A 21,531-nucleotide genomic window follows, 5' to 3' on the forward strand; every position below is an offset into this window, starting at 1 on the left:
AGTGGTTCCACTCCACTCAGTTATCAAGGGACCGTGTTCTTGTATCTTGTTGCTCTACCACGTCCTAGGGCATGGTCCTCCTCCCACGGTCCAGCTCGGTCTCGAATATGTCTGTGCTCCAGCTCACAGGACGTGAAAAGGAGGTAAGCCCAGAGCAAGAAAGTGAGGGCAAAGTTGCACACCTCACTTCCCCTCATGTTTCCTGGCAAGGAACTTTGTCCTATGGCATTTGCAGCAAAGGAGCTTGGATAAAGTAGTCTCTAGTTGTGTGACCATACTCCCAGGAGGAAGAGTAAGTAGATTTTGCAGGGTGGACAACTGGCACTATGCCAGAAGGTGTTAAAATCCTCACAGCTTTCCCTACTTTTAAGAGTTTATATAGCAGTGGATCTTATAACTAATAGATTCATTCTCAAAACTCTTTCTCACCTCATCTTTTTTAAGCTAAAATCTCCCTTTGTTAGCATATTTAAATATGACCTAATAAGATTATTTTTCAATGGTAGAGTATGATTTCTCAGTGTGAATCCTTCATCCAAATCATTTATTTTCAAACACATGAGGTAGAACCCCCTACAATTTTATCCCTAAAGTTTTTAATCTCGTACAAATCCAGAACATACAACTCTAAAGTGCATCCTCTCAGTCTGCTACTGGTACTGAAAAGAAGTCAAGAGTTAAGTTGATAATATGCAGATCTACCCAAGATATTGAATAAAGCCGTATCATATTGAGGAAAGTAAAACATGGGCTAGATGTAATCATATTGGGGCCCAAGGAATGATAGAGAGGCAGACACAGTAAATAGGCAGAAGAATGTCAGAAAAGGAAAATAAAAGTAATACAATTCACATAGTGACATGAACTTCAGTCACATATGAGTTGTGACTTCTACCTGTAATGCACCAATGCTGCCTGGAATTGTGAAACTCTTAAACTTTTTTTTTTTACATGTTTTGGGGAGGGGGCAGTGAAGATTGGCACTGAGCTAACATCTATGCCAATCTTCCTCTACTTTATGTGGGATGCCACCACAGCATGGCTTGATGAGCAGTGCTAGGTCCATGCCCGGGATCCAGACCAGCAAACCCCAGACTGCCGAAGTGGAGCACGTGAACTTCACCACTGCACCACCAAGCCAGCCCCTTTTTTACATTCGTATAGTACCTAAGAGATTTCTCAAACTTTAACTTCTACTCTTTAGGAAGACATTAGTTAATTCTATATGCCCTGACTGACTGATTCCTGAATCACTTTCCTTTTTAAAACAAAACTAGGAAGAAGGGGAAACATTGCTCCAGTGACGTCCCTAACGATGTAACCTGTTCTAGATATGTCTAAAGAGCCTTTGGCATTCCTTTGTATATTTAAGAAAGAACAGTCTAACCTGAAGATTAATTCACATTGTCTAAATTATTATAAAAATGCCAGCATTTGACATAGCCTCTTTAGCATAATTTTAGTATTCTTTCACAATTTGTTAAATACAATTTGTTAATTAAATCATTAAAACATTGTTGATGGTACAAATTAAGTTATTCTTTTTCCATTTGTACAAATCAGATTTCAAATAGAATCAAGACCATAAATGTAAGCAGTCATCTTCTAACTTGAAAGGCACACAGATTTCTCAGTGCAGGGTAGTGTGGTTCTCAGTATTTAACCTACTATCATAAAGTCTTTTCTTCAGTTATCAGTCTTTAACATTTAACATTTTCTATCAAGATTCAAAAGTTCACATTTTCAACATTTTGCACTTACTTTTGAGAGAGTAGTTTTCATGCAGGTGCCATATGTGAGTTTAGCAGAGTTGCAATACTGTGATATTTATGTAGATGTCTAAAGTAACTCTGAGGCCACTTGGAATCTTATCTTCCTTCCTTATCTACTGTGAGTGATTTCTACTTCATTTATTCTCTAAATATATCGTGTGTTTCAGGGTGCCATATTGTACAATTCAGTCCCTGGGTTATTTTTATTTCTATTACCATTATCTACCATTGGACTAGTTGAGTAACTATGATTACTTGCTAAGTCTACAAAACTTTTCACTCATGGGCAAAGATTATGGGCATTAAGATCGCTGCTATTAATATTGTCCACTCCAAATGCTTTCACGTGAAAAAAATATTCATTGCAAATTCAAACTCAATTTTAGAAATATAAAACATACTGGATAAATAACAACTTCATCTAGGGCAAACTCAGGAATATATTTTAGGAAACCATGTTCAATCTTTTCAAAATTCAAAGATCTGCCCTCCTACACTCTAGAAGTGGCTGAACATTCATTTTCGAAGTTATTTTTAAATGTACTCCCCCAATAAATTAAAAATTCATATTATCCTACATTAAAAAATATTAGGAAAGCATGAAGTCATTGTAGTCCTTCTTTTTTTTTTTCTTCAAAAAGTTAATCATCAATTCTTAGGAATAAGAATCTTTGAGAGGTCGTTTAACCTACATATACACCCACCTCTGCCACCTTCGGAGACAACTGCCTCAGACATACCCTAACCAGATGGAAATCTAAACCTCCTAAGAAACAAATTCCATCATCTACTACTCACTGTCAGGAAATTCTCCTTCATATTTAAACCACAATGCTCAAGCTACAGATTAAGCCTGTTTCCTCTATTTCTATTCCTGGTGGAGGAGAAAAACAGGTGGACACAATTCATCATGTAGTTGAAAACAATAATTAGGTCACTTCTCTTTCTTCAGCCTAACAAAAGAAAAAAAATCCATTGGTGTTTTGCACGTATTTTATTTCCTAATCATATCTGAAGGGGTACATATACAAACAATTTCAGTAATAGTATAAGTAGGGGTCTTCAGTGCAAAACCAAGCAGAGGGCACAGTTGGCTTTTAAGTGTCTTATCTTCCATCTATCAGTGACCTCATGTTCCCTCCCCCTCCATCCCCGTCTGTAATACCTTGGGGTCATTGCAGAAGAATATGAGATAGGGCAGACAATGAGAGGGATGTGGGCTTGGTCAGACCCAACTGAGCCTGGAGCTTAACGCATCTTCATTTTGGCCTGGGACTTTACAGCATCTACAGTGAAGCTACAGACAAGCAGCACACTGAGATACAAAGTGAAGGGAGTGGGCATCTCTATTAAGGAATCTAAGCAACAAGGAATGCAAATGAGCAGTAATGGAAACTGAGGGCAGGCTTTCAGAATCTGGGACTTCTGTCTCAGGCAAGGTGTTTTTCATTTCAGAAAAACCATCAGACTAGACTGGTCATTGGAAGACAAACTTGAATTGGGACTAGAATGGAAAGTCAGCATTAGACCTGGGCCCCATGGAGAAAGTGTTAGGAAACTTGGAGAACATGGGGGAAGCACCTGCCCCCTATATCATGGGTCAGAGTAGCACGAAGGGTGACAGAGGACACAAGGGGTGAGGGCAGTGGTCAGTAGCAGAGAGCTCACATTTATTCAGTCCACAGACATTCACTGCCTTGATGGGGCTGAATTGATCAAAACTTGCTCTGCAGGAAATAGCACATTTTTGCAAAACTCGACATACCTATAAGCCTTAAAGATTTTATTCATTTATTTATAATTTTTTGAGACTCTACTATAAAGAGTAGAGACTCTATAGTGTCCTAGGCGCTAGGAAATAGTGAGAAAAAAGAAATCCTGCCCTGTTGAGCTTACATTCTAGTGAGAGAGAAAACAAAGAAGATAATAAGTAAAACATATAGTACGATAAGTGCTACGGTGAAAAACACACACAAAAAAGCATTTTTAATAGCTCGCGAACTCCTATTTGACTTGTCACAAGAATAAGGTCCCTTTGAATTGACCTTGGAAATTGATTGAATAAGGAGGAATTTGAGAAGGAAAAGCAGTCTTTCCAAAGCTCCTAAAATTCCAGCACACAGTAGGCACTCCATGCTCCCCTTGGCCTGTTGTCCTTGAATCTAATTTCTCTGTCTACCCAGCTAGGTAGATCACAATAATGTGTGATATGATAAATATAGGGTTTGGAAACTATTAAACACTACACAAACAAAGCCTGCATCATTTTTTATTGCTTGACAATTATTCGTTTAGATGGAGCATCATTAACTAAAATGTCTCTGGTAGCGTGCTACAGAATTATATCTTTGCCCCTTTCCTATTTGATATTTTTATCAACAAGCTGGATGAAGACATAGAAAGGATGGTTATCAAATTTGCAAATAACACTAAGTTGAGAGGCAGAGCTAATGGGTTGGATGACAGAATTAAGATTCAAAATGATTTTGACAAGGCAGAACACTGAGATGGAACTCATAAAATGAAATTAACAGACGTGGTAGGAATAAAAAAACAAACTAATGAACACACAAACACCCTGCAAGGGTACAAGATGAGAGAGAGTAGACTTGATAGCATTTTTATTAAGGGAAAAAAAAACCCAGAAGCCTTAGTTGATCTCTAGTTGGACATTAGTCAACATTTTGATACAGTGCAAAAAAATGTCTTAGGCTGTATAACAGAGTAATATCTAATACCTAAACCAGGAATAGGCAATATCTGTGTGGAGAAGAGTCTTCTTACCTGGGTGTCACACTTCAGAGCAATATTTATAGTATTCATGGAAAGATGACAAATAGGAAATGTACTCCTCATATCATATAAGGAACAACTGAGGAATTGCTTGCTGTTGGAAAGAGAGAGCTTCTAGAAAACTAATGTGTTTTCAAATATTGTAAAGGGTTATTACTGATAAGAATACCGCATCGTTTTTAAATGTCTTAACTGTATAACCTCAGGCAAGATCTTTGGCCATTTGTGTCTTTTTTAATCTCTAAAACAGAGTTCAGAATATCAATTCTTTAGGGTTATTATAAGGATTAGCAATGATACACGTAAGGTGTGACATCACCTGGAGCACTGTCTGCACTCCCTCAATGGTGGAAATTTTTATCCTCTGTTGCTCTAAAAGGTAGAGTAGGGTGAATGGATGAAGTCGGCAGAGCCATGCCACAAAAGAGAGACTCGTAAAAGTTAGCTCCTTTCCATGAACTTTCTATGCAGATGGTAAGTGATTATCAGGGAATTTGAGAGGGATTCCTATGCTGGATTCCTATACTGCAGATGGATTAGATAGTTTCTACATTCCCTTCACCGAGTAATCTTTTAGTTCCTCTCCAATGCGAAGATTTTGGAGTTCTCTCTGATTTCTCTCTATTCATCTAATGAATGTGTTTCTGGCATTGATAAAACGAAAAATATGTAGAAATGGTTATAACAACTAAGATTCATTGTGTTTTACTCTGTGTCCTACACTAAAATGTGGCTGCATTTATTAACCCCTTTTCACAAATGAGGAAACTAAGGGAGAGTACAATTTTGTAGTTTGACCAAGTTCACAGATCATCAGTGGCAGAATAATGATTTGAACCCAGGCTATCTGAATTCAGAGTCAATTAGGCTAATTTTGACTTATTAGCCAGACTTTCTTTCTCTAGCCATGGCATCACGTGGACCCCAATAGGTTTTGTGATATCCTAGGATTTCTTTAGTTATCTCCAAACTGTTGTGTAAACACATTTAATTTTAAAAGTAAAGTAAATTTAAAATCACAAAGTAATGCTGGTGGATCAATTGAAAAATTTGTTCTGCATTATTTAGAAATGATGTGTTCCACAAAAATGTATTTTGTAAACTAATAAGGCCATTTCTTAAGTGTTAAAACTTTTTCTGTTTCATCTATTTTGGAGGGAACTGTTCCGGGAATGAACTGCCCACTACCTCTTCTAATTTGTTCTAATTTACAGAACGTGCGTTAACTTGTACTTGAGACTCGGGATCATTCCATCGTGGATGTTAGTTACTGTTTTATGACGTCAGTCATTAATGTTCTCAGGATATATTGATAAATAGGCTATGTCAAAGTAGATTTTGAGTAAGGGCTTAGGCACTCTCCAAGAGTAAATTCTTTGAGTTGTGGAGTCTGTCTTTGAGACAGCAATTCTGGTTGCTTAGAAACACCACTTGTTTTCTTCCTTATTCCAGGTTGTTTCAAATGTATTGCAAGATGCAGTTGCAAGATGAAAGACTTCTAATTATGTAAGATGGTGCTGCTTACTCAAAGCAAATTTCAGTGCCTATCAGATAATAAAAAGACAAAGTGTGGGAATTGGTGCATGGTGAGAGGGCAGGAAAAATTAACTAAACAATGCGGTTTCTGAAGCCGCAGGACGTTTTGTCTACTGAAGGGGCGGACTGCCAAGAGGAAGTTTAGGAAATTGATAGGAATGAGTGAGAAAGTTTAAAAGTAAATTAAGTTCAAGGAAGTAAAATTCTATAATGCCTTAAAACTTAAATCATATTTTCTGTTTATTTGGGTAAAATTTGCTTCCTGATTATTATAATTGGTTTAAGTTTCTAGTTCCTACATCTGTGTGTGTTTAGGCTTTCAATATAGGTGTGTTTAAGCTTTCAAATGTTCAGAGCATTTCCTAGCATCCTCTTTCCTGCAATTTAAGTAGCTTCGTATTCAGTTTTATAAATACGTTCTTTTTTAATTTCCAAGGAAATCCACAACTTAGGACTTACTGGGAAATTTACTTTTGAAACATAGGATAATGATCTACAAATATTTCCCTGGAAAAGAGCTTTCATCTAAGTAAATAGTTTGTATGTGCTGAAGCTAGAACTTGATTGAAATTTGCCAGCCATTTGTTCTGTTGGTTAATCTTTCTGCTTACCTTACCAAATATTTGGATAGAAGCCTAACTACTGAACTGCACCTAAAGAATAGAAATAATAAACTTCATAGAGTCATAGGGTAGACTTTATAACTGCTTAATTGATCAATGTGCAAGAGCCCCCAAATTATTCATTCAATAAGCATTTATGGACATCTATCACGGTTAAGCAGTCTGCTCAGCGCTGAGCCTACAAAGAATTTTGGTGGGGACAGAGCCTATATCATACAATGGGTGAGTGTCCAGGTGATAGGGACCCAAAGCAGAAAGAGCTAATCCAGACTGAGAGCAAAGGAAGGCTTAATGATAGAAATTAACCTCACTAACAGGGTGAATTAGCATAGGAAGAAAGACAAGCCAGTCAACGAAGGTAATGAGCCAAGGTGGAGGTAAGAAAGTATAGAGTATGTGGGGAAAAAGTGTGGTCAAACACACTCTCTCCAACTCTTCTTCTGTTTTTCTCTTTCAGATCTCTTCTAAACTGACTTCCATTCTTATTTCCCTGAAACAACTTTTATGAGTATCACCAATGACCTCCATATTGCTAAATCCAATTGTAATAGCTTTCCATTGCTGCAGTAATAAATTACCACAAACTTAGTGGCTTAAAAGAACACAAATGTATTACCTCATAGCCATCTAGGTTAGAAGTTTGATACAGTCTCACTAGGCTAAAATCATGATGTTTTTAGGTTCTTGAGAATTTTATACCAGCAGAAACAGTGCAACTTTGGACTGAAAGAGATAGTGAGTACAAACTATAAGAAGACTGTCAGAGACCCAAAATTCTACAGGCGAGAAACAGATGGATGCAACTACTCAGCAGCAGACATGCGCTACCTTTTACGGAAAAGGAAGGGCAACTGCAAGGGTGAAGCATTAAACCCAGAGAGCCCCAAAGGGTTCTGGAATTGTTTGGGACTTGCGTGTTTTGTATTCTTTTATCACATGGTCAGTCAGGTGTGGCCACAAGAGGAGACAGAGGAAAGGCTCAGGAAAAAACAAAATCTATCATCCTCTCAGGTCCCAGAGAGGGGGTCACTGCACCCCGAGAGGGGGTGACATGGGAGAGAACACCAGGGGAGTGAGCTCACCCAAGCAGGTGGGGAGCCAAGAGAGAGCAAGGCTGTGGGCAAGTGCCTTTATTAGGGGTCAAGGTGAGGCACACAAGAAAAGGCAAAATGGGATTTCAAGGTGCATTTGAATATCACTAGGTCACAGTCAGGGGGGGACAGGAAGGGAAACGAGGCAGGGAGCAGCCTGACAGCCCGGTCACCTGGACAGTGCTCACAGCCTGTTTGTAGGCGTGTCAAGAAGCAGGAAAGTATGAATTTTTAAAGGTTACAATACACAATGACTCCTTTCTTCCTCCTATTTTCTCCTCTTTTGAGCTGAACACCTATAACTGGTATCTTATGCCTGTCCCACTATTACATTTTGGAAATAACTTGTTTCTTGAGTTTCATATTCACAGATGGAAACTGCACCCCAGACGGATTATGCACAGAGCCTGCTCACACCTGGTTTAGATGATTTAGACAGTGAGACTTGGGACCTTTGAGCTGAGGAGATTGAGTCAGACTTCAGACTTGATGCTTCAAGGACCCTGGAATCAGGGGGAATATATTTTGCTTGTGGAACCGACATGAATATTTGGGAGCCAGAGGGTAGGCTGTAGTAGGCAGAATAATGGTCCATCAAATATGTCCATATCCTAATTTCCAGAACCTTCAAATAAATTATGTTACAAAGAAATGGGCCATTAAGTTTGCAGATAAAATTAAGATCACCAGTCAGCTGACTTTAAGATAAGGAGATTATCCTCGATTGTCATGGTGATCCCAATATAATCACAAGGACGTTTAAATGAGAAAAAGGCAGAAGGGGCAGAACCAGAGAGATGGCATTGTGAGAAAGACTTGACTAGACATTACTGGCTTTGAAGCAGCCTCTGGAAGCTGGAAAGGACATGAAAGTGAATTCTTCCCTAGATCCTCTAGAAATGAACACAGCCTTGTGGACACCTTGGTTTTAGCCCAGTGAATCGCATTATCTGACTTCTGACCTCCAGAACTATAAGATAAATTTGCATTGTTTTAAGCCACTAAGTTTGTGGTTATTTATTACAGCAGCAATAGGAAACTAATACACAAGGAAGGACTGAGAAACTATCACAGACCAGACGAGACTAAATGCAATCTGATGTCCTCAACTGAATCCTGGAATCAAAAAAGAACATTAGCGGAAAATCTGTTGAAATCCAAATAAGGTCTAGAGTTTAGTTAGCAGCATCATGCCATTGTGCATTGGTTTTGACAAATGTATCATGGTTATTTAAGACGTTAACGTTAGGAGAGGCTGAGTGAAGAGTATTTGGAACTCTATGCAATCTTTACAACTTTTCTCTAAATCTAAATTTATTCTAAAATAGTGTGTTAAAAAAGTTTAGCTAAGAAAGAAAGGAGTGAGTTTGGTAGTTAACTCAAGCAGGTGCTAGACAAGAATGATTTTTGAATCATTGCAAGTTAATTTCAAAATGCATAATTTTAAAAAAGTTTTCCCAAGCAATTTATTTGACATTTTTCTTGAGAATTTTTAAAGAAATCATAGACAGATATCAAGCAAAATGTCTATTCTGCACACGGCTGTCAGTAAAATTACGAACTCGGAAGCTGCGGGACAGGTCTTGCTTCTTGACTCGCTCCCTTCTTTTCCCACTTCTTCCTTACCTTTATTTTATTCATTTCTTTCCCCAAGTGGTTTCATGCAGTCCTTCTCAGCTGAAGAAAGAAATAGGGCTGATAAAAAATAATTTGCACCAAGATGCTAGTGAATTAAAGTATTCAGTACTCTTCTTGGAAAATTTGCACTTCAAAAGAAGCAGGCACTAAGGAATTTGAAACTCCTGACAGCACAATTCTCTAAATATATGAATAAATTTCTCCCAGAATTTGCTTTTGCTGTCACTGTTTTCATCTGTAATAGCTAAATTCTGTATTGTAATTTATTGCTCCCTGTAACTTGGATAGAATGGATAATTTGGGACACACTTTTTAATAACCAAGTCATTAGTTATTCCTTCAAATTTATTAATGTATCAAAGTACTGACAACCCTAGTCTCGATCAAATTATTTTCCGGTAAAACCTGAGGTGCTAGAATTTATTAATAATAACAATAACTTTCCCCCTCGAGATCCGTTGCTGTGTGGCACTGCACCAAATTACTTCCAACTTCACGGCAATGGATAGTGGGTATGAACATTATCCCATTTTATAGATGAAGAGCCTGACGTGTAGACAGTTTAAATAGTTTGTCCAAGGTCAGCAGTAGTTCAGGACAGAGATGGGTTTGAGGTGAAGTAGTCCAGCTCTGGAGCATAGCCCAGGCTTTGCTCCCTCCTGTACTTATGCTCTTCCCCTCCCCACCCACCCGACACACATTTGATTGGGTAATTCAATAGAATTCATTATCTTTCCTCTTCATCCACTATCATACTAACACACGAAGACAGAAAAATATAAACTGCCCATGGTATACAACAGTTATATTGAAACGTGCTTTTCTTTTTTAAAAAATGAATGTCATGGTATCTCTACTTTTCCAAAACAGCCTGGGAGAAATGGCTTTTCTTTTCGAATGTATATGCACAATGTTCTTTCATTCTGCTCATGGGCAGGCTATTGACATTATCATATGGCTCATGCCCAGTAAAGTACAGGCTATATAGTAAAGGACACATTTACTACAGGTAAAAGAAAAGTTCTGTCTCCCTTTAACTTTGGATCCTAAAACAGAAAGCAGCTTTTCCAGAGCAGGGCTTTCCCACCTTCGTTCAGTGATGCCTGTAAGTATTCAATAAGGAAAGCACATATATACAGGTATCGTTTCTCTCATGAGAAAGAAAGGCATTGTTGTGCAGGCCCACTTTTAGAATCTCATTTTACCCTCTTGAAATATAACTTCCACTACATTACTATGGAATTAGGATAGAGCATCTTGAGTAACTCTGTTCCAGCTGTGTCAAAACTGGACAAGTATCTTGATTACTTGATGAACAAAATACGTGAAGGACAAGTTTCAAGGACACGATTAAGGAGAACAAAGTCCATTAGAGGTACAATGGAGGAACAGGAGCCTGGCTTCCTGAGAAGGCAGCAGAGTCCTGAGCTGTGGCTCGGAATCCTGGCTCTACCTGAGACACTCTGGCCATGTCACAGTCAACCAAAGAAAGGATGGAAAAGATTTCTTTGACAGAAATTATATTCACACCCTGTCTTAAACTGATGGAAAATGGGTAATTTCCATATTTTTAGGGGTTTCAAGAAAACTTAAAGCACAGCCATGATGAAGAACCTATTCCTATAAGAATCTGAAAAACAGAAATAAAACATCCAACTCCTCAAGCCAACTTAAGCTCCAGTTTTCCTCCCAAATAGCCAGAATGAAAGTGAGGGGTGAGGGAGGGAGAAATCTAACATTAACTTGAACCAATTTGGAACACGTTGTAGTAGGCACTGTATGCTATTTTATTTTATCCTTATGACAACGTTGTGTGGTGCAGGCGTTAGAAGCCATACATTCGAGATGAAAAAACAGATTCTAAAAGCGTAAGTAATCTCAGATGATATAGTGAAGTGTGAGCCAGGTCTTCTGTTACTGGGTTTAGTACTTTCTCCAATGCAACATAAGTAGCAACTAATGTGGTGTGCTCTGGGGTATACAAGGAAACTACCCCAAAAATCATCACCTGCAAAAAGTGGCATAATTTCCCAAAAATCACTTTGTTATTCTTTGTCTTTCTAATTAGCTTTTTCTAATAAGTTCATATTTAAAATGCAAATAGTTGAGTATTATGCCCACCATACATTAAGTGAAAAAAATTAAATTGCCCGGAAATAAATATAGAACAGACCTATAGAAATTATACCGTAAAAAAGGAAACAAACTAAATGCCCCCAAATATGAGTATGATTAAATAAATTGTAGAGAAATCCCAGTCAGTAGAATAAAAACTTCTACTAACAAAAAATTAGGTTAAGCTATAATGTGAAGTAAAGAGAGTAAGATAGAAAGTACTATGTACAGTCTGATTACAACTATGTCAAAATGCAAAAAAAAAAAATAAAAGGCTATCCAAGAAGTATAAAAGTGATGCATTAAGATGATAGATTTATGAGTAACTAATCTCTTGTTTTTGCTATTGTTCATATTTTCTCTAACATATTTCAATTAGTTTTTATAATCTCTTAATGAGAAATCAGTGGCTTTTAGCAGCAATAAACTCAATCATTTTAAACTCAAGCCATCCAATAGCTGCCTTCTTGAGGGCCAAAAACATTTTTTTCTATTTTATTTCCCACAGTGCACAGTGTTCCTTATACCAAGTAGATGCTCAATAGTTTTTTTTATTAAATACATTTTTTTAAAATAGTAAGCAAGAGCAAAGAAGATCCCTCTCTGCTTAGAAAGTATTTCCTGAACAGGTTCACTAATTAGAGATCCACTTGTGTTAATGAGCTCCTCTTTTAAAATGCAAATGCATCAAAAGCTGAATGAGAAAAAAACAGGAACAGAGAACAGACAAGAGGAAACATAAATGGCTAATAAACATTAAATGAAAAGTTCAACCTCATCAACAATCAAAGAAATGAAAATTAAATGTTATCAGTTTTCCTTATGAAACTTAGAAAAATTTTCATGGTAATTCTCAATGCCAAGTGGAGTATAAATAAGAATATAAATATACATCTCTCTTAAATTGCTTCTAGGACTGAAAAACTGGTACTAACTTTCTTGAAAGCAATTCAGCAAAATACTCCTAACTTGTGATGTCGGAATTCCATTTCTAGGAATCAAGTTTAAAGAAAAGATGAGAGATACGTGGTAAGCAGTTTTCTTCATGGATGTTCAATGCAGTATGATAATCCTAAAACAACTGAAACAATCTAAGTATCCTTGACAAAGGAAAAGAAAATCAAATTGTTGTAAATCAATTCAATAAAATACTAGTGTTCATAATCAAATTTTCAAAAAATCTTTGAATATAGAAAAATTCTCAAGATATATTAATTGAGGAGAAGTAGTATACAGACATTATTATACATCATGATCTCACTTTTAAAAATATTTAAGCATAGGCAAAATGTTAGAAGAAGATAGTAGTAATGCCTTTCTCTGGCTGATGGTATTTCACATGGTTTTTGTTGTCTTCTTAATTTTCTTTCATACTCACATTTCCTAAGAGGATATTATATAGATTCAGCATTTTAAAAATGTGTTCTATCTATTCTGGTTGAAATTTTTAGAAATCCGCCCTAAGAAATAATGCCAAATGAAGAATAATTTCTACATAAAGATGTTCATACAGAACTTTATTTAAAGTAGTAAATTTGGGGGAATAGAGAACTGGTTAAGGATAGCATGGTCTATAAAATAGACCACATTATCTTTTAATATTATGTTTAATTCCTTTTACTTTATGCAAAACATCTTTTTAGTGTGCTAGCATAGACAACACTAGGACAGACAGGAGAGGACACACACCCCATCTCCATCTTCTCCCTGAAGAGCTGACTTCAGGATTGGAGAGAGAGATCCAGTTTCCCGTTGAGTACTAGCAACAAGTTGAGCAAGATTACTCTTCTCCTCTGTGAGTCGAGGCTTTATTTCCTAACCTCCTCAAAACATGAACACACATAAATAATGAGAGAGATTATTTAATAATATAGGAACATACTGTTGACACCACAGTTGAATTTTGAAAAGCAAAGCACAATCGTGAAATTGACAGCATAACCTGGGCTTTCTATATGCACATAAGACTGGTCTGTTGAACAGCCCTTGTGCTCAGTGGGATAGAAAAAGGATGTGGTTTTATTTTTTTTTTGGTTCAAGGCCTTCAAATATGCTCTGTTGAATTTCCTTTTCCCATCCTTTAATGACATCTTGGACCAATCCTACAGCTTCCCAGTCACTTTCAAATGTTGAGAATTTCAGTCTAGTCTAACAGAGTTTAAAATCTCAACCTCGCCTTCAGTTCCATGTTCATCTTGGCCTTTCCCCAGTGGAAGTGAACTTGGAATGGAGACCCACGGCCTCACCTTCACTCTTCCCCCTCCTTTGCTTGTTTGCTTCTAGCACTTCCAGGAATGGGTAGGAGGAGGGATTACAGAAACAGACCAAAGGTGTACTATTAACTGCTGCCACTGTAGTCCTTTGCCGCTGTGAAAGCTCCCAAGGGCGTCTGGTACAGGTTCTCAGCAGGCCCTGAGGGAGACCCCTCACGAAATAGTCTGCTACTTGGGGAGTTCACTCCAGTTTAGCTGCTTTCTAAACCCACTTCCACTCCACTTCCAGCTCTAGCATTTACCCACAACCCTACCTCCTGGTATTGCCTTTCCAAAGGCCACTTCTCTCTGGTGGGACATGGACCAGACTACTGAAAGTCCGACGCCTTCCTTCATGTTCCCTTGACCCGCTGGAAAAGGGCATGTCTTTGTCCTAATAAAAAATGGGAGTGACGGGGGGTGGGGGCAGGCACAAAGTGTGAAGTGGTGCACCTAGAACACGACTGACAAACAATAATGTACAACTGAAATTTCACAAGGTTGTAAACTATCATAATCTCAATAAAAAGTTAAAAAAAAATGGGAGTGAAAGACAGCTTTATTTCTCTCTCTCTCTCCCCTCCAATCACCCTCAATCTATCTTCCCTACCCCCACTCCAAAAAGGCACAGAGGGCAGGTCATTAAGTCTGATGCATAAGCATCCAACTGGGGAATGAGATATCTATCTCCCCTTTCCTGGTCGCCCCCCTCCAATGTTTACCGGGAACCCTGCTACACATGTCATTCTTCTGCTGAGGCCAATAGCTCACATCTCTAAAAGTTCATAAGGTCCCTCGAGTAGAGTATTCATATACACTAGACAGTGGAGAGAGAGGAAGGCAGGAGGGCTAGTTCTGACACCTTAGTAATCTTATGGAAATATGACTGATACATCCTTAGAAAGTGTCTGCAGAGTGTGGATGTACATGCTCTGGGTTTTGCTATTTGTTTGTTGCTGGTTTAGATGTTCGGTTGTTTGGTTGGTTGGTTTTGGGACTTTAGAAACAATTCCAAAATAACAATGACAAAAATATTCCTTCAATATTGTTACAGGTAGAAAAATGACTAGAAGGAAAGATACTAATATAGGACCGTGTTACAGCGTTTGTTACCACATGGCAATACTATAGGTATACTATCTAGGTATATTATTATGTCTAATATACTTATTATTACTATAGGTATATTATTTCCTTTTCACCTTCTGATTTTTTCTAAGTTTTAAAGAGAGAATACATTTGAAATTAAGGGGAATATTTAAAATGATATTTAAATATAATGTATACATTTTCATATTAAAGTGATGGGGGAGTTATTTTTTATTTTCTTAGCTTTATTAAGGTATAACTGACAAATAAGACTGTACATATTTAAAGTGTACAATGTGATGATTTGACGTACATATACTTTGTGAAATAATTACTACAATCAGGTTAGTTAAACATCTATCACCTCACATAGTTACCTTATTTTTGTGTGTGGTGAGAACATTTAAGTTCTACTCTCTTAGCAAATTTCAAGTCCACAACACAGTAGTATTAATTACAGTCACTATTCTGGACAGTAGATCCCCAGAGCATATTCATCTTATAACTGAAGGTTTGTACCCTTTGCCAACATATCCCCATCTCTCCCATCCCCCAGCCCCTGCTAACCACCATTCTATTCTCTGTTTCTACAAATTTGGCTTTTTTAGATTCCACATATAAGTGATATCGTACAGTGTTTGTCTTTGTCTGGCTAATTTCACTTAGCAAAATGTCATCTAGAGTCCTCCATGTTTTTGCAAAAGGTAAGATTTCCTTCTTTATCATGGCTGAATAATATTCCACTGTATGTGTCTACTACATTTTCTTTACCTATTTGTCTGTCAGTGGACACTTAGGTTGTTTCCATATCTTGGCTGTTGTAAACAATGAAGCAATGAACACGGGAGTGCAGATATCTCTTCAAGATACTGATTTTAATTCTTTTAGATAAATGCCCAGAAGTGTGATTGTGGGATCCTATGGTAGTTCTATTGTTAATGTTTTGAGGAACCTCTATACTGTTTTCCACAGTGGCTGCACTAATTTACATCCGAGCACCAGTGCACAAGTGTTCCCTTTTCTCCAATTTCTTGCCAGTACTTGTCATCTGCTGTCTTTCTGATAAAAGCCATCCTAACAGGTGTGAGGGGATACTACATAGTGGTTTGATTTGCATTTGCCTGATGATTCATGATGTTGAGCATCTTTTCATGTGCCTATTGGCCATTTGTATGTCTTCTTTGGAAAAATGTCTATTCAAGTCCTTTGCCCATTTTTTAATCAGATTATTTGTGTTTATTTTTTGGTTGAGTTGGTACAAGTTCCTTTTCATATGAAAGTGATTGAACAGACGTGCCCATCTACTGTCATAAACGAGATTAATTGTCAATATACAGAAAGCGTCCAGGCACTGGCAGATTCTTCACTGCCCAGACAAATCAAGAAAAAGACTTTTTCTTTTGGAAAAATAGGTTTAACCGACATAGCTATACACATACGCACACATTGGTTCACATATATAGAGTTCTCATTCAATTTTCACAGAGTCAAGGGAAAAGACATTTAAGTAAGTCTCCTTAAAACCAGGGCAAAATTTTGTATGTATGGCAAAAAATGTATGAATGAGACTTTACTTTGAAATATAAAATCTAAAAATACAAAAATAAATTTATCTTCTTTTAATGAAATAGAGGATATATTTAGAACTATAAGCCAATTCCTAGAATTTACAAAAAAATGAATCCATTGTAACTGTTTTTAAAAAATTTTTAAACTATTCACATAAAATTGTATGATGCGTTTTCACCTTAAGCTTGACAGCAGGATCATACAAGAGAGTTGGTTCTTCGAAATATTACTCAAGTCTTCATCTATTTTCCCAAAGGACCTTTCTTAATCCTTTGAAATTCAAATCATCCTCCTTTGAAGAACTTATCCAGTCATCATGCTTGTCACTTTTTGCTTCAACTGTTAACTTGTCTAACTCTGCCAGATCCCCATTTACCAATGGCTTTGCATGTGATTACAGCAGTTCTCAAAAAGCATTTTCCACAGACTTCAGAGCTGCTTGTAAAATTGGCAATTGCACCTTAACATCCATTAGGATTTTATTTGCAAAAATTGAATGTGCACCTTTCTATGATCACCGATAAAGACAATGACTAACACACAGTACGTTTGGTGGAAAGGGATAAATATGTTCATGTTCTGAACACTCTTATTTCTCTGATAACACCAAATAAAGGCAATTGGATACTGACCATTAGGACAGTGAGGAGCCCTGTCCTTGTGGGTGTGAGTGTGCGTTAAACCCCTGGGCCACGAGAGCCCTGTCTAATTACTGGTAAAACTTCTGGTGCCAAAATTGAGTAAAACAAAGTAAGCATCCTCTCCTATTTTCAGTCCCAAAACACGTAAATAGACAGGGAGACTTAAATCAGACCTTATTACATATAATAGTCAGAAAATCATCTAGCCCGGGAATTCAAATATACTGCTGAGTATTTTAACTAGATTGGAAAAAGGGAATAGAAATTTAAGTTGAAAATATGGGATATTTTAGGAGGAGAAAAAATTTTTAGAGATACTTAAGTATGTGTGTTCAGAGGACTTATGTTGTGAACAGCTAATATGCAGCATAAATATCCTGATTAGGAGAGGAGAAAGAAATAGCCAAAGAGGTACAAAGTACAGAAAGCAAAATTTGATCACTTTGAAGACCAAATGGACCTAACAGACAAATATAGGACATTCCACCCAACAGCAGGAGAATATACCTTCTTCTCAAGTGCAATGGAACATTCTTCAGGATAGGTCACATGTTAGGTCACAAAATAAGTCTTAACAAATTTAAGAAGTCTGAAATCATGCCAAGTATCTTTTCCAACCACGACTGAATGAAGCTAGAAATTAATAGCAGAATAAAAAATGGAAATTTAACAAATATGTGAAAATTAAACAGCACACTCCTTAATAACAAATGTGCCAAAGAAGAAATCAAAAGAGAGATTAGAAAATGCCTTCAGACAAACAAAAATGAAAACACAACATACCAAAACTTATGAGATATGGAAAAAGCCAGTAATAAGAGGGACGTTTACAGCAATAAATACGTACATTAAAAAGAATAAAATATCTCAATAAACAACCTAACTTTACATCTCAAGGAACTAGAAAAGCAGAACAAACTAAGCCCAAAGTTAGCATAGGAAAGGAAATAACAAAGATTAGAATGGAAATTTTAACAAAAGGACATTAGAGACTACTATGAAAAATTACATGCCACCAAGTGGATAACCTAGAATAAGTGGATGTTAGGATGGCCATTATTAAAAAACAAAAGATAACGAGTGTTGTGGAGGGTGTGGAAAAATTAAAACCCTTGTACACTGTCAGTGGGAATGTAAAATGGTCCAGCTGCTATGGAAAACAATATGGAGGTTCTTCAAATATTAAAAATAGAATTGTCTTGGGGCTGGCCCAATAGTGTAGTGGTTAAGTTCGCACAGTTCACTTCGGCAGCCCAGAGTTCACAGGTTTGGACCCTGGGCATGGACCTATGCACTGCCGATCAAGCCGTGCTGTGATGGTGTCCCACATACAAATAGAGGAAGATTGGCACAGATGTTGTCTCAGCGACAATCTTCCTCAAGCAAAAAGAGGGAAGATTGGCAACAGATGTCAGCTCAGGACCAATCTTCCTCACACACACGCAAAAAAGATATTGAAAAAAAAAAAAGAATTACCATGTCATCTAGCAATCCCACTTCTGGGTATTTATCAAAAAAAATTGAAATCAGCATCTCAAAGAGATATTTTCACTCCAACGTTCATTGCTCCATTATTCACAACAGCTAAGATGCAGAAACAACCTAAATGTCCATCAGTGGAAGAATGGATTTTTTAAAATGTGATATATACATACAATGGAATATTATTCAGCCTTTGAAAAGAAAGAAATCTTGCAATACGCAACAACATGGATGAATCTGGAAGACATCATACTAAGTGAAATAAGACAGTCACAGAAAGAAAAGTACTGTATGATTTCACTTACATGAGGTATCTAAAGTAGCCAAACTCATAGAAGTAGAGAGTAGAATGGCAGTTTCCAAAGGAGGTGGAGGAAGAGGAAATTTGGAGTTGCTATTCAAAGGATGTAAAGTTTTGGTTATAAAGATAAATAAGTTCTAGAGATCTGCTGTACAATATCAAGCCTATAGTTAACAATATTGGATTGCACACTTAAAAAATTGTTAAAAGGGTAGGGACTGGCCTGGAGGTGTAGTGGTTAAGTTCCTGCTCTCCACTTCAGCGGTGCAGGGTTCCCCAGTTCGGATCCCAGGCATGAACCTATGCACCGCTTATCAAGCCATGCTGTGGTAGGCGTCCCACATATAAAGTAGAGGAAGATGGGCACGGATGTTGGCTCAGGGTCAATCTTCCTCAGCAAAAAGAGGAGGATTGGTGGCACACGTCAGCTCAGGGCTAATATTCTTAAAAAAAAAACAAAAACAAAAATTGTTAAAAGGGTAGATCTCATTTTAAACGTTATTATAATTTTTTAAAAAATTGACTACTTTGAAATGTTACCTATAGACCTCAGAGTTCACACACACACGTCACCCTTATTTTCAGGCAGTGCCTAATTTTAATATTAATTTATGCAATAATTATTTACTAAATTCTACATTGTGCTAGACTATTTTAGACAATGAGATACAACCTAATGAGACAGGTTTAATTTTAAATTCCTCCTGCATAGAAATGGAGTTTCACTATTTCTAGCATTATTTTCTATCTCAGTAAATCTAATCTCTTCTAAACATTTTCAGACTCCTTATTAAGTTACTTTTGACTTATATAATTTACCAGAAAATTCATTAAATTGTTCATTAATTTTTCACCAATCTATGAACCTTATCACTGCAGTTTTTATTAGCTACGATATAATTAACTAGGTTTGACTTTTTAATTTTAGGGACAAGTCATTTACCTACACTATCAACAGTTTTATAATAATTACTTTTTTTCCTCCATCAGATTTCTTTCCCCATCAGCTCCAGTAATTAGAATTCCACACTTAATATCTCATTTATATCTGTCTTTTTTACTCTCAGTCTTTAAATATTGAATAGTTCGTGATTTTTAACTATCTATTTTAAAGAAATCAGTGGTAGTAAATATATTACAGACATGTCCAATAACAGAAAAATTTGAGTGTGGTTTCCTGACATTTATATCACATATACCAATCAGCTATCAACTTCATTCATGTAGTGAAATATAAATTGAATGTTAGCGATTCTTGGCAGGTAGAAACAATGGTGACACGATGTCATCTCTCTTGAAACACATATGAATTCATTGAACAGTTAGCTAACGTTAGTCCTGCCAGCAGCTTCATGCATTCCTTCTGAGATCTGTTTCCTTTAAAAAGTTAGAGACCAAAACTTAGAACAATAACCAATATGGTTTCTTAAATAAAATTCTAGAATCTCCATACATTGTTTTCCCACAACGATGGAACAAAAGTTCTAAAAAGAAATAAATAAAATGGAGTCATGGGAGCTTTGCTAAAGCTAAGAATTCAGGTCACTAAATCATTCCATCAATTTAGGCTTGACCTAAGCTATACCTAAAATATTTCCCTTTCTGAGATTTAAAAATTTTGAAATTATGAGTTTAAATGGCAATTATCCACATTGGTTTTTTTTTCTTCTTTTGCTTACAGCATTATAATCAGGATTTACAGCCAGTGTCTTTAGATGAAACATCCAGTGTAATTCTAATGATGATTAGTCTTTTCAAAATAAAAATCTTTAAATAAAATATACTTAATTAAATCGAGGAAAATTCCAATGAAGTCAAGATAAATTGCTTTCTGAAGAGCTAGATGCTACATGAAAATTAGGAAGTAAAATTTGTGTTGTATTGAAAAAGAAATGGGAACCATTTGAAAAATATTTCAGAAGAGTCTTCTTTTTACGGTGCCCAATAGCATGAATTGAACGTGCCGTGTGTCCACTTGGTGCCAATATAAACACTATGTAGTATGTATTTCATTCGTGATTTTTCAGTCTTCCAATTTAGAATATACCTAGGGTATCACTATATTCAAAGATTACAAAACAGCAGAAAATCAAAGCTAAGCATGTCATCTACCATACAACAACAACACAGAAAACTATTTTTCTGCCAAAGACACTGAAACTCAAAATTATAAGAAAAAAATTAAAAGTTAGAAATTATCTGACCTGAGAAATTTTTCAAATATCTCATATCACAAATGTCAACAAAAATAGGTCTGCTTTGAAAAAGAGATGATTCTTCACATTTTCAAGGCTTCACGTTTAGATAAACCAGAGATTTTTCCAACAGTTTTTTCATATTTGCTAAAGAATTTTCTAGCATTTTAAAGCAGCCTTGGAAGTGAGGATTTTTTAGATTAAAGAACATATGCCAGAAAGTGGATGTGGCAATTAGCATGTGAATAGTTTATATCTGAATATATTTTGCCAGTAAGAAAACATGAATTCAGTACCAACAGAAGGTAAAGTATAAAAACATGTAAGATATATTTACAAGAGTTTACAACTCTTTGATAAAATATGTATATACAGATATACACGTATTTATGTACATACATATATGTTAACTATAAACACAAAGCGAAATGAGT

The sequence above is a fragment of the Equus caballus genome, chromosome 18, assembly GCF_041296265.1.
Source record: "Equus caballus isolate H_3958 breed thoroughbred chromosome 18, TB-T2T, whole genome shotgun sequence".
Lineage (NCBI taxonomy): Eukaryota > Metazoa > Chordata > Mammalia > Perissodactyla > Equidae > Equus > Equus caballus.